This window comes from Vanellus vanellus (genome assembly GCF_965231255.1).
Source record: "Vanellus vanellus genome assembly, chromosome: 7".
Lineage (NCBI taxonomy): Eukaryota > Metazoa > Chordata > Aves > Charadriiformes > Charadriidae > Vanellus > Vanellus vanellus.
Genome location: NC_138912.1, coordinates 12,456,688 through 12,469,572, shown reverse-complemented (window position 1 = coordinate 12,469,572; position 12,885 = coordinate 12,456,688). Strand labels below are relative to the sequence as shown.

The following is a 12,885-nucleotide window of genomic DNA, read 5'->3' as shown; positions in this document are numbered from 1 at the left end:
GGAGCCTTCTCTTCTCCAGGCTGAACAACCCCAACTCTCTCAGCTGCAAAGCAGAACAATTCCAGACAGCCAAAAAAAAAAAAAAAAAAAAAAGCACAGTTTTTGCATTTTGTGCAGCTTTTTTTTTTAGCCAGGGCTGCTTTTCTCCCAGCAATGGGGCGAGACGCCTTCTTTCTCCTCAGCAGCACCAGCCATCTGGAGAAGCCTTCTGCTGCCTTGCAGCCCCAAAGACTGTTTAAATCGCTCAAAAATTCATTCCGAAACGGGTCTTTTGGGGGGTTTTGGGGTGGCGGGTGTTATTGATTGTTCCCAGATACACCTTATTTTATTCCCGCCACACGCACTCAGTGGTGCACTGAGGCGTTGCAGAGTCCATCTCCTCAACAATGGAGGGCGGCCGGGGCGGAGGACGCTGACAGTGCCGCCGATCCCTCGGCCAAGTTTAAAGCCGGGGGAGGACGAGCTCTTCCCCCGGCTTCAAACTTGGCTGAGGGGGCCATGAGGGAAGGGCGGCGGGTGAGTCCTCCGCTGGCTGCCAGATAGTGAGCCACAGCGGGCGGGCGGGCGCAGGAGGAGGAGCTCAGGTGTCCCTTCCTGCCACATAGTGCGCCGCCCCCTTTTTTCCCCGCCCGCCCGTTCGCTCTCTCGCCCGCCGCGGTGGTGCTGGGGCTCCCGCCGCCGGCGAGGAGGGATGGACTGAAGCACAAAGGCGCGGGCCCGCTGAGGTAACGCTCCGGCGGTGTGTGGAGAGGAGGAGAAGGAGGAAGGGAGGGGGATCCTCGGCTTTCCCGCCGAAGGCGGCTGTGGTGGAGCCGTTGCCGCTGTTGGGGAAGGAGGGGCGGGTGTGTGTGGGGGGGCGGCTGGAGGCCTGGCGCGCTCCCCCCCCACCTCTCTCCCCGTTCCCTCAGTCGCCTCACGGCCGCGGCTGAGGCGGTGTGGAGGGAGAGAGAGGGGGGACGACGACCTGCCGGTCGCCGTGGGGGCTCAAGGGGGGAACTTGTCGGTGGGTTATACGCCCGTTCTCCGGCCGGGGGAGATGCTGCAGTGCCGTCTTTCTGCCTCAGCGCTGAGCTGGAAAGGCGCAGGGCTTTAAATAATGCGCCGCTGCTCGGTAACTCCGCTAATCAAATAAAACCGTGAAAGTAATCATTATAATTGCGGACCGTCCTTGGTCCACCGCAGGGCTCCGGAGTCCCTGTGGGTCTCCGGAAACTTCTTAAAATCTACATTCTCTTGGCTTTTTATTTTTCCGTGGTCAGTCGCGCAGGGCTCCACCTTTGCCGTCGGTAGCGGCGCGGGGAGCCCGGGAATGCGGTTCCCTGGTGCGGGCACAGCCATTCCCGGGCACGGCGATGCCAACCTGCCGGCCTGGCCCGGCCCCGCGGCCCCGGCTCCTGCCGGCGTTCGCCCCCGTTTCGGTAACACTTCGGCATTATTTTCATTCCGCTTTTCTAATTAGCCAGGGCAAAATTCAGATTGCTGCGGTGAGCTGCAGGCTCCAGAAATGAGGATTACGACGGGCCTCTTGGGGAGTTCGTTGCCTCAGTTTTGGTCTCGCCCCAAAGCAATTTTTATCTCGCAATTAAAAAGCTTGTTTAGGAATTCAGAGTGGGTTTATCAATCAGCGTTTGTCCGGACTTCAGGGCAGGCAGGCAGGGTATGCGTGGCCAAACGGCATGATTTTAGCAGGGAAGCCTTGCACTGGCTGTGCAAGGAGGGTCGAGCATACCTCGAAAGCAACAACCGCTGCAGCCAGTCATGGAGGTGGGTTGCTTCTGTTTCTGTCTTCTCAGCATTGTTATGTTACAGGTGGGTTGAGGCTGTGCCTGCTGGTTTTCATCCACAGGTCCCAAATTCGTGTCTGGAGGGTAGTGGTGTGATACTAAGCAGAGGAAAGATGTGTAGGATTATGCCTCATCTGTGTGGTGTCACTATGTGGAGGAGTTAAGTTTTAAAACAAATAGATAAAATCAATGGCAATGAGTATCTGGGCAAAAAATAATTGGCCAAGGGTTATAAAAACATGACTGTAAGAAATTGATGAATTACTAATTGTGTGGGAAAAGTTGTTGCTTAAGTCAGCTTTGGTACCGGAGGAATGAAGCTGATAAATGTAACCTCAGCCCTTAAAAAAGGGCTTTGATGTGCCTGGGGCATCTTCAGGCTGTCTCATGTGCCTCCTGGTCCAGTTGCTGGCAACTGGAATAAAGCAGAGGTGTGGTGGACATATGGCTGTGTGTGATCTGCTGGGAAGGGGCAGTGGTGGCTTTGGCGGGGAGCAGTGCAAGCTGGGGCAGTTCAGCTTGCGGCTGTTTTGGCAGCAGATCTGCTGTGAGATGTTCACTTTCGCTTCCCTGCCAGGGTTTGCCAGCACATCTCTTGTACCAGGGAGTTTTCTGGTCTGCGCACTCTGCCACATAAGTGGCCTGGCTGAAAACAGTGTGTGAACTTCTCATTTGAGCCTCCGTGGTGCCATCCAGTACTTACAGGGAAAGAAGGTGTGAACTCTGGAAGTGCCGTGGGCTCTTTGGCCACTATCAGAGGAGCTCCTCAGTGCTACTTTGAGAGGAGTGCATGTGCTCCTCAATGAAACAAAATGATAATTGTGTGATTAATAGCGTATACCAGTTTTAAGTTTAGAAATTTTCATGTTAACACTTTTAGTGATACTCATGTTATTTTTCAGAAGACATTATTACTTGCCTTGAGTTTTCGCTGGGAGAACATGAAGCCCTAAGCAGGGAGGAAGGGGTGCACTCTTTAGGGGCTGAGTGTTTAATGATCGAGGTTAGTGCACGATGATGATGATTAAGCACGTCCTTAATTCTTGACCAATAGATGGAGTGCTGCTACGCTCTAGGATATCTGGGGGTTTAATGGTCTCTTGGTTAAATCAGTCATTATCCTTGCATCTTGCCTAAGGATTGAGGCAGCTGACATTTTTATTCAAGGAAGCGATGATTTTGATTTTAGGGTGGTGCAGTGAGGCTGTCGTGTGCTGTGATCATCTAACCCAAAGAGGAGGTCCAGGTGGTGCCTCTCACACTAGAGACTTTGCGTTGCTTGTAGAGTGGGTGGACTTGAGAGATGTGGATGAATGGGGATGTTTCAGGTGTACTGCAGCTCTTCTGTTCAACCTCTGCTGGTTATGAAATGAGCATTGTTTGTTCGACAGGGCTGGATGAAATGAGCTGGGTTCAGTGTAATTGTGCTGGAACTGTCCCTGTTGCATGTGATGTTAGAGGTGACATTGCACACAGGGCTGCCTGCTTGTGTTCAGCTTGACTTGTTATAGGCCAAGTGACCTGGCGTAAGACGTTATTTGCAGTGAAAATGAGCAGAAATTAACACTCATAAGAAACAAAAGATGAAAAATATTTTAAGACAGGCCAGGTTAGTTTGTTTCCTTTCATAAGTGGAAAGTTTTACAAATCAAAAACTGAAATGAAAGAAGGCAGAAGGCTGCTAGTTTTTCCCTTGTTAAAATCATTGTTGCTGGTTAAAACAGTGACAAATGTCCTTGCCACACTGTGGAAAGTGTTGGAATGATAATGCTTTAAAAAAAGAAAATTTAATATAGGAGAATAAATTGTGTGACTTTGAGCGGGCACATAAAATTGCCTTGCTAGCTTTTTTTTTTTTTTTTTTTAAACTGGGTAAAAAATTTTGTTTCATTAAAAAATGTTCTATAACTTTAGCAGCCACAGCAACCTCTGGCTATTATTTCCCTTGTAAATCAATTTTGTATTTTCATAGTGCTCCTGTTTGAAAAACTGAGTTGGTCATTGTTTTGGTATCGACTTGGAAGAATGCAATCTATATTATTTAATAACATTGCTTCCCATTACATCATAGGCTTTTCTTCAAGCTATGTTTTGACATGCTGGTTGCCATATGAGAGATGGTGGTAGACAGTGGTGGGGTTCTTGGGTGGTAGTTGTCTTTTTTTGTAGCATGTTTTTGTGGATTAAGATGAATAAAAGCTACTTGACCCTTAGGGAACAAGCAGTAACTTACTCATTGTGTGTTAATGTTAAATTTGTTTGCCACAGAGTCTACTCTGCTTCCTATATTAACTTTGAGTCACTTGGCATATGGGGAAACACTTTTGGTTCTTTTCTTAGATGTACAAATCATTGTACATCATCGCAAATGAGACTTTGAGGTATTTCTTTTAAAGATATCCTAGCAAATACATGACTGTTTTGTGGATAATTCGTGGTCTGGTTTATTAGTTAAAACAAACCAATTTGAATACATTTTGGTTAGATAAGAAAGTGTCTTTAGTTATGGCATGCTCTTAATCTAGGCGGGGTGGCCTATCACTTCAAAATCATCAGTAAACTGGAAAATGTTTGCTACTAAAAAGTTGAGATTTTTCTTTGGATTCATTGAAGTTAGATAGTGAAAGAAGGCTTGAGAGCTTCAAAACACAGTGTGAGGGTGATGGCTACTGGTTGGTTTTTCCCCCTGGATCTTCGCAGTTTGGTAAATGTGATGTAGTTAGGTATTTAGTTAGGACTTTGGGATCATATTAAATGCAGTGTGTGTCTTATGGTAGTAATACCAATTCTCCTTGACAAGGATGCAATCAGCTGTTACAAAGTGCTAATTAGGGAAATATAATAATAACCTTGTTCATTGTTCCAGTCTTTTAAACTGTTGTGGTCTTGGCTAGGTAAAGAAACTGTTTTCTGGCCTTGTATTATTTAATGTGTTAAAATCCTAGTGACATCAAAGCAGCAGGTAGTTTTCATGTGAGTTAGGAGGTTGAGAGGAAGATCAGTAAGTCACAAACTGGTGTGAGAGCTCCAGCTTGCTTTGTAGCTTTTCATGTTGCGTCGTCTTGACCCACAGCAGATAACAGCTGATAAATCCCTTTCCCTCCTGCAGTTGGTACCTCCTGAAGTTACTTTTCCAGCTGAAGTATGTGGCAATCGAATACTACAGAGTTGATTGCAGCTTACCACTGTTATTGTCGCTGTGCTATCCTGAGTGAGTGAGTACCTAGCACAGTGTTGGTGTCAATAGTAGCTGGCACTTCAACCAAGAGCTGAACTATTTGCTGTTGTCCAAAGTAAGAGGATTTTGTTGAACTGCTTTGAAAATCTGTGCTTGCTGTCTTCATCTATACCTGTCATAGTGTGTCTCAAGACTTTTTTTATTGTTGCATGTATTTAATTATATTACATGATGTGAGGTGTTTTGGGTTTTTTGTAGAAAACAAGCATTCCCATGCATACCATCCGTAGCTATTACACTAAATACAACATAGTTTAGAGGACAGTTGTATCTGCATCTTGTGTTTGCAGATGCACAGTAAATGTCAGTTCTGGAAGCAGGGTACTTACCACCCAACCAAGCATTCCTGTGCGCGTCCTTCTGATAGTAAATAGAATGCAAAATAGAAAAGCTTACTTATTGGATAAAAAGCTTACTTATTGGATAAAGCTTGCTTTAGTTGTTCTAATACAGTCAAAACAAAATAAATTGAAATATTCCTTCCACCCATCCCAAATGTGGACTGGCTTTCATTGAAAAAAATGCCTTTTTTGACAGCTCTAGAAGTCTTGACAGAATGCTGTGGAAGTGATTTGGTACTGAAGTTGTCTGTGTGATTCAATTAAATCATTTCTAGATCAATGAAAATTTTAAGTTGGCTGGGTTCAGAGAGATTGCTGATATTACCATAAGTTGTTTCATATAATCCACTATCCTGGTACTTCCTTAGCAACCTGTATGACATCTTATTCTTGATGGATTTATATACAAAAACCTCTGTATTTATAAAGAGCATCAGTAAGGCCACAAAGTCAAGTATTTGAAAGCTGGGTAGTGCTTTCCAAAGAAAATATTCTGGATTTAAAAAATGAAAATTAAACTACAGTTTAGTTTTATAGAAAGTACAGTTATGAGCCCTTATGTCAGGAAGAGTAGAAGTGTTTGGGCTCAGGTGCTTCAGATCTAGCAGACACTTAGCAGAGGCAACCTTCAGCCTAACATATGAAAAATTAGGTGAAATTGAAAATAGAATTTTGGGACGGAAACAGCAGACAATACTAGGTAGTACATCCAGCTCTGTCTAGAACTGAATACAATGACACAGAAGTAGTGACCTTGCAAGTACCTTTGTGTTTTCCTGACTTGGATACACAACCATTTTCAGGAGTGCTGATGAATTGCTTAACAATTTCTCCAGGCTCCTGCTCAGTGTTAAAACAGGAGTAAAATACAATTTAAGCCAGCTCTCTTTTAATATACCAATTATTGCTACGCAGCAGACAACCTACTGTATTTGCTGTGCGTCCTGAATCACCAAAACCAAACCAAAAAACTTAATTCCTAGAACATACAAATTTTATTTGGAGATTGTGTGATATAGTAGCCCATGGAGGGTAAGATTGAGTATTCTCTTATGATAGTTTTTACCAGTATTATCTGCAATTTCTATGCTGGTGCTGAAATTTAGGATGCAAGAAGCTGTGTATGAAATTAGTACGTGGCACTCCCATGTTGACTGAATACAATGTTAGCCCTACTGATGTAGTATTATTGCCATAATAAATTAATAACTAGTCAAATAGATATTTCTGTTATCATGATTAAATTGTGATGATGCCCACAAGAAGTCCATCATCTTGTTTCAGATCTTGATCCCATATGAAGCCTTGTACTAAATACCCAGCTAAGGAGTAATTGTCTCTGTAATGTTCACAGTTAATCTGTGCAATTTGTGGCTTTAATGGCAGCTGGCTTTAAATGCCTGTTTGTCTAAAAGTCCATGCAAAAGCAAAATTCTTCTGGTGACTCAAATGGTTTTTTGACCCGGCTGTCAGGGTAGAAAGCAGGTGATGTTCGTGGTCTTTAATTCATTTACTAAATGGTAGCTGTTGTCTCTTAGGGGGAACTGTATTTTCATGCCAAAGGTTGTGTAATTTTCTAATTTCTAAAACTATTGAGGTTGTGAAAGAATCTGTAGGTATGTATTGGTTTTATTTTTTTTTTTCCTATTCCCATCAGTGGACAGAATACTGAATACAAATTAGATTGTTTACTGATGTGCTGATTGTTATGGATTGACTATCCAGAGCTATTTGTCTGATGCATAGCTGACTTGGCACTCAAAGGACATGTGCGTGTTCTGTGTTAAATGGCTTAAGGACTGGAGTGACACAGTTGGAGAGCTTGGCAGATACCTCTGCATGTGCATGATTTGGAACAACAAAAAAAAAATCCATCTTAGAAGACAGTGTGTCTGAAGTAGATCGCTCAGTCAAATTTTCATAAATATTTTTATTGTGAAGATTTAATCCTGAGCAGCTGAGGAAGAAAAATGAAGTTGTGATGCATGCTTTAATAATGGCTAGTACAATGTTTTGTAAAGTGATGTATGCCTGTAATCAGCGAAGCCCTCTTTATATGTTTGGCTTGTTCCTTATCAATTTGATCAAAATAATGGGTCTGGTATTGAGCAAAAAATAAGAAATGTGCACAAGAACTTGCAAATACACTGAAATTTGTGGGTTTTTAAAATAAAATAAAAATAATTAAAAAAAAAAAAAAAAGAAAACAAACACCAAAACCAGAAACCAAACCCAGTGGTCTGGAAGTCAGGTTCCCCCCTCCTTTTTTTACTCTGTTTTGAACTTTGTTTAAACAGTTTTGCAGCATGCAAAAGATTGAATATATCTGTGTAGTGCTAGCATGAGGGAGTCTATACTCAAAACCAGGTTAGTTTAAAAGAAATAATAATCTTGAAACAAATCCAGGTAGCTTCCTAGTTAAAACATATCAAATAACATAAACTGAGCTGTCTGGAGTTCACGTGCTTTAACTATATAAAACGTTTAAGCTGTAAAACATCAGGAGATTTTTTTATAGCTGCCTGGGTAATTTGCCCTTAGGTGGCAGAGGGGCAGTGTGGGTTCCCTTTTTACATCAGATGTTTTCCTGTGAGCCAAGCACTTGGGTAAAAACTGAAATACTGCTTCCTCTTTAAATGGTTGTTGCATACATGTTAAGCTCTTTTTGTGTGTTCACTTAAGCTTAGGTGTTTTTAAACAGCAGTGTCCCTAATTTTACGTTCCCTAAGACAACTCTTTGTTAGGGGCTAGATTTCAGAGACTCCTTAGTTCTTCTCAAGCACTGCACCATTCAAAATGGAAATTTTTGCTGTCTAGTCAGTAGAAGATGTTCTTTTTCTTGCTGTTCCCAGTGTGAGTGTTTTATTGCATGTCAGTACTTCTAAGCCAATCAAGTGACTTTTAATGTATTGCCAGGTGAGATCCTTTGTTCTTCAAAATATCTTAAATCTGAAAGTCTCCAGTTGCCTGGATCAGGACACCATCTCATCAGCGATGGATCCAAAGTAGCCAGTGGAGACCGTTAGTTGCGGTGGGATGTCTACTATACCAGAGAAGTGTCATCCAGCAAGGGCAGTCAGCATTTCAGTCCTACGCTTTGTGAAATCTTTGCTTAGATGTGAAGATTGATAAATCTCAGATGGCAAACATACAATGTAACTTGGAGCGAAAGCTCTGAGTGGAGATGCAGGAGGTAGGAGCGCTCTGCTCTGTAGACAAGGAACTCAAGCTCACCCAGTGGTTCCAGTGCCAACAGCTTTGACTGCATGGTCTTTTCCTGTAGCTGCAAAAATAGACTGCCTAGCCCATATGTATCTGCAGAGCAATGTGAATGTGGGCAACCCTTTTCCAGAACCTCACTTGCTATATGGCACTTCTCACAGACCCAAGCTTAGAGACGTGTTTCACAGGACCCCACAAGACACAGCAAAGTCCCAATACTTGTTTTAGGAGACCCTGTCTCTCCACTGGAAAAATTCTGTTTTCTTGTTGAAAAGAGTTGAAATTGTCTCCTCTGGAAGGGGGGGGGGGAGGGCGGGGAGGTGGAGAAGTCGTAAAAACTTTTAAAAGTCAGATGTATTGCTTCCTTTCCTATTAATGTTGCCTGGTGTGTTGCATAAGACTCTACTGAATGTACTATGTTGACTAAAAAGAACTAGCTAATGGTGGGAGTAAGAATAACAATGTCATATTTATAACCTGGGTTAGCCTTTAACAAGAAAAAGTAGCTTGAGGTATACCATGTAACACCAGTGTCTGGCTACTATCAAACATGCTGCAAAAGTATAGTAACAGGTACTGTGTGCAGTAAATCTATCTTTGTAGTAGAAACCTTATGTTGCTATTCCCAGGGGGTTAGTTGAATTACATTATTACTGAAGCTGAGCTAACAGAGCTTTGCTTACAGTATGCATACAGACAAGACGGTTCTTCAGAGGGGTGACCTTTGCTGTATTTTGGTTTCAGATTTCACAGGGACCTATTTCAAAGTTTTTAGCTTCAGTCCACACCCTGCTGGTAGTTAGCTATAAAAATCTCTTTGAAGAAAGTTTAAAAAAAAAGTCTACACTTTATTACTTTAATAAAGTGAGATAAAGGTCACTTGTTTACTCCTTTTGTAATACACACTGCTGCCACTGTTGCTTGTCAATATAACTGATAGTTCAAAGATGAAATTAAAACTTCAGAATTACCAGTTACCAGTGCAAATGCATAGTGTAAGTAATTCTTTTTGACCCTTCTGTTTATTAGTTAACTTGAAGAATGTGTACTAGTGCTGGGGAAACTATTATGGTTTACATGGCATAATGTAGTGTACTCCCTCCAAGGTTATTCCACCCTTTCTCTAAACTTTTTCTGGGTTTATCTCTCTCTCTCCAAAACCAATTTAAAGAAACAAATTAAAACCCTGTAATCTTATTTAAGAACCCAGTCAAATAAGAAGTCTGCATGTCACTGTTCCAAAAAATATAATCACCGCTTTAATACTGTCACTCTTCTCTAGGACTCTGATTTCCATCTGATTAGATTTTTTGGTTTGTACATTACAGCAAGCTAAAGGGGATATCCTTCTCTTCCCTCCTGGCCCTGTGGTCCTGCCCTGTCCTCTCTTGTGTAAGCCCTGCTGCTCACTGAACTTCTGCAATTCACCGTGAATTGCAGCAGAATACTTCCTCTCCCCCCTGTCCACATTAACTCTCTTTAATAAGTTAAATTAGCTCAAGAGACGGTTGAGTGAACACTAGAGTGGGTGTGAGGTGTCAAAGGCAGCAGTGAGAACCTGTGGGGAAAGGGGGGGGGGATAAGGAGATGGGGACTGTCAGTGCCGAGCTTCAGGTTGACTCCAGCCCTTAATCCTTCAGTGGTGACAGCCCTGCAGGGTCTTGCCTGCAGTACTAGGAGGCAACGTGAAAATGTAAGTGGAAGGTGTTTGTGAGTTGAGCCTTCTGCAAGGTGACTTGTTTGTAGGAAAGTGAGAACGAAAAAGTTGTTTCTCTAAGCTTTGAGATATGATGGGGCAGCCACTAGGTTACAAGGTTCCCTCTACCCTTCCAGTACTCTCAAAATCTGAGGAGGGACAGTCATGTTTAAAGGGAGGCTTTTGGGGATAAATGCAATGTTTTGGAGAAACTAGGTAGACCTTGAAATTATTTTTTGATTAAAATAATGTCAGCATGTTGGGCTGAGCTGTTCTTTGGCTCATGTCTTGCACCTGTGTCCCAGCTCCTTGAAACTGCTGGTGAGTGACAGTCCTGGGTACTGTGGAGGTGTTGGGTGCTTGGGGTTACTTTCTGTAACAGCCTGCTCTTGTCTCCAGGGCCTGCAGTATACGTGCATAGCACAAGACGTACAACTAAATTTTCTATTGTAAAATAAAAGGGTTTTCACTGTTGAACAGTGTGTACCGTTGCTGCTCTTATTTTTTGGTTTTATTTCATAGTTACATATAAGAAATTGAGGTTAAATATTGCCATAGTAAAACTTCATTGTGTCAGGTAGACCACAGTGTCTATATGTTCAGGAACACGTAGAACAGATTATTTCTTTGGTGAGAGAAAAGGGGTCGCAAATTACTAGAAGTAATGAACTTGTGCGTATGTTTACAGGACAACTTCATATATATAAAGTAAGAATTACATTGAGGAAAATGTATACAAATAAGTTGCTTAGCATAGCTCAGCCTACCTCCCAAAATGTTGTTTAAATTGAAGTCTCTTACATGCCTTTGAAAATAGCATTGCCTCTCTTCTCCTTCCATCCAGGTTCTCGTCAGTTAAATGATGTGTAAGAAAACCTAGTGTTGCTACCAACAAATTTGGCAGAAGAATTGTTTTAGAAATGTAATGCTGAGTTTCCAACAGGAGAAAGCTGTTTGCTGTGTAAGTTGACTGAAATCGTTCCAGTTAGTTTCTATGCAGGTGGTGAATGATACAAATTCACTGTGTTGAATAGCAATCCTGCAGATGCACTTCAGTCTTCAGTGCTGGGTCCTCTAGCTTTTTCCTGGACCTCTCCTTTTTTTCTCTTAGCTACAATGAAGCATTGTCTTCAAAAGTTTGTATTTTCTTCGTTTGATATCATGTGCAGGCTTCAGTGCAGATACTTAAGGAGTCTTATCAAAGTAATACTGGCTCAGTCAGAGTAAAGATGCTTTAGTTAAATAGACTATGGCTGTGTTTAAAAATAACAGCTCTGGCTGTGTCAGCGCGTTGAACGACCTGATACTGACTTTCAACAGAAAGAGCTTCTGAAAATTACTTTGCCTGTTGCACGTATCGCCCCCAGTGTGAGCTTGTTTTCTGTTGGTAACATTTCAGTGTTAGATGAACCAAAATAGAGCCCCTGAATTTTAAATGTGATTAGCCAAACGGCTTCAGAGGGAGCTTGTTGTACTGGTCACCTTTTAAAACCACAAACGGGAGTAGCAACACTTCTGCTCTTGTTGAAATTGTGAAAACAGTGGTGTCTGGGGTTGGGTGCAAACATTATCCTCATCTAAGCTCAGTGGTTTTGGGTTCTCAGCCATTTGATTTCTGTAGGAAAAAGGTGGTGTGTCTACTGTACCAACCCGGGGTCTGTCTGTGTCTGACTGCCATGCTTGCACACGTGTAGGTTCTTGCTTTCTCCTAATAGTAAAGCGTGTGGAGGAGCTCGTTAGTAATTCCTATGCAGTTGTCTCATCTCACCCCAACCCTGGTTTGGCTCTGACTTCTGCTGCCTTTCTGAAGGCTCATTTCAAGCGCTGGTATTCTTAAAAAGTCTTGGTTAATGCCATATGCAAAAAAAAAAAAAAGGTAAAACACTTTCAAAATACTATGTGTATCCGATGTTTATTCTGTTTCTTACTGTTCTTGTTCTGTGTGGTTTTTCTGTCCTTTTTTTGTTTCTTGGCAAGGAAGGTAGTAATACATTCTTTTACCAAGAGGAAGGGTATTAAGCTTACTCATAAAAAGAAGATTTATTATCAAATGTAGTTTTTCATTTTGGCCATTGGAATTTTTTTTTTTTTTTGAACTCTAACCATACCCAGATTACTAGCTTCATTCATACGGTCGTTGTATCAAGTCTGGATGCTGTCTTTGTTAAGTTATGGCTCCTGAGGGTTTTCTGTTACAGAGGTTTCTTCAGTCAGGGGACATGAGGGTATAATAAAGAGGATCCAAGGACCGGACATAATGATTCTATATAATTGAAACAAACAATGCCAGATTTGGCTGATGTTGGATTTTCCATCAATTTTTTTTTATTGGCATTTGTTCATTTTGCTTTAAGCAGAGTTTAAAATTGAGGCAGCTAGAGTGCCTGAAGTAACTGAAAGACGAATAGCAGATGATTTGGGCAATATTTTTAGTCACTGTATCCAATATTCCTGAGTAAACCAGAATTCAGTATAAATGCATGAAGTCTCCTTGATTCAAATGCCATTAGAGCAGTAAAGTCAACAGGAGACATCCAGATTCACAGAAAGGACTATAACTGAAGCCAGTATAATAGACCTGGCTGTGCCTGAGGGTCCTGAAAC

The 12,885-nt window shown here is 42.2% G+C and overlaps 1 protein-coding gene across 2 annotated transcripts in view; it reads left to right on the top strand.

Moving 5' to 3' along the window:
* The first annotated feature begins 679 nt into the window (after positions 1-679).
* ADD3 (adducin 3) overlaps positions 680-12,885 on the top strand; it is a 105,454-nt gene continuing 93,248 nt past the window's right edge. Inside the window, exons 1-2 of one of the 2 annotated variants that reach the window (XM_082486234.1) lie at positions 692-725; positions 4,894-5,077. The gene's annotated coding sequence lies outside the window, so the exon portion shown is untranslated. Of the gene's footprint in view, positions 726-4,893; positions 5,078-12,885 lie in introns of both variants that reach the window. The other variant, XM_082486235.1, reaches the window with a different exon arrangement.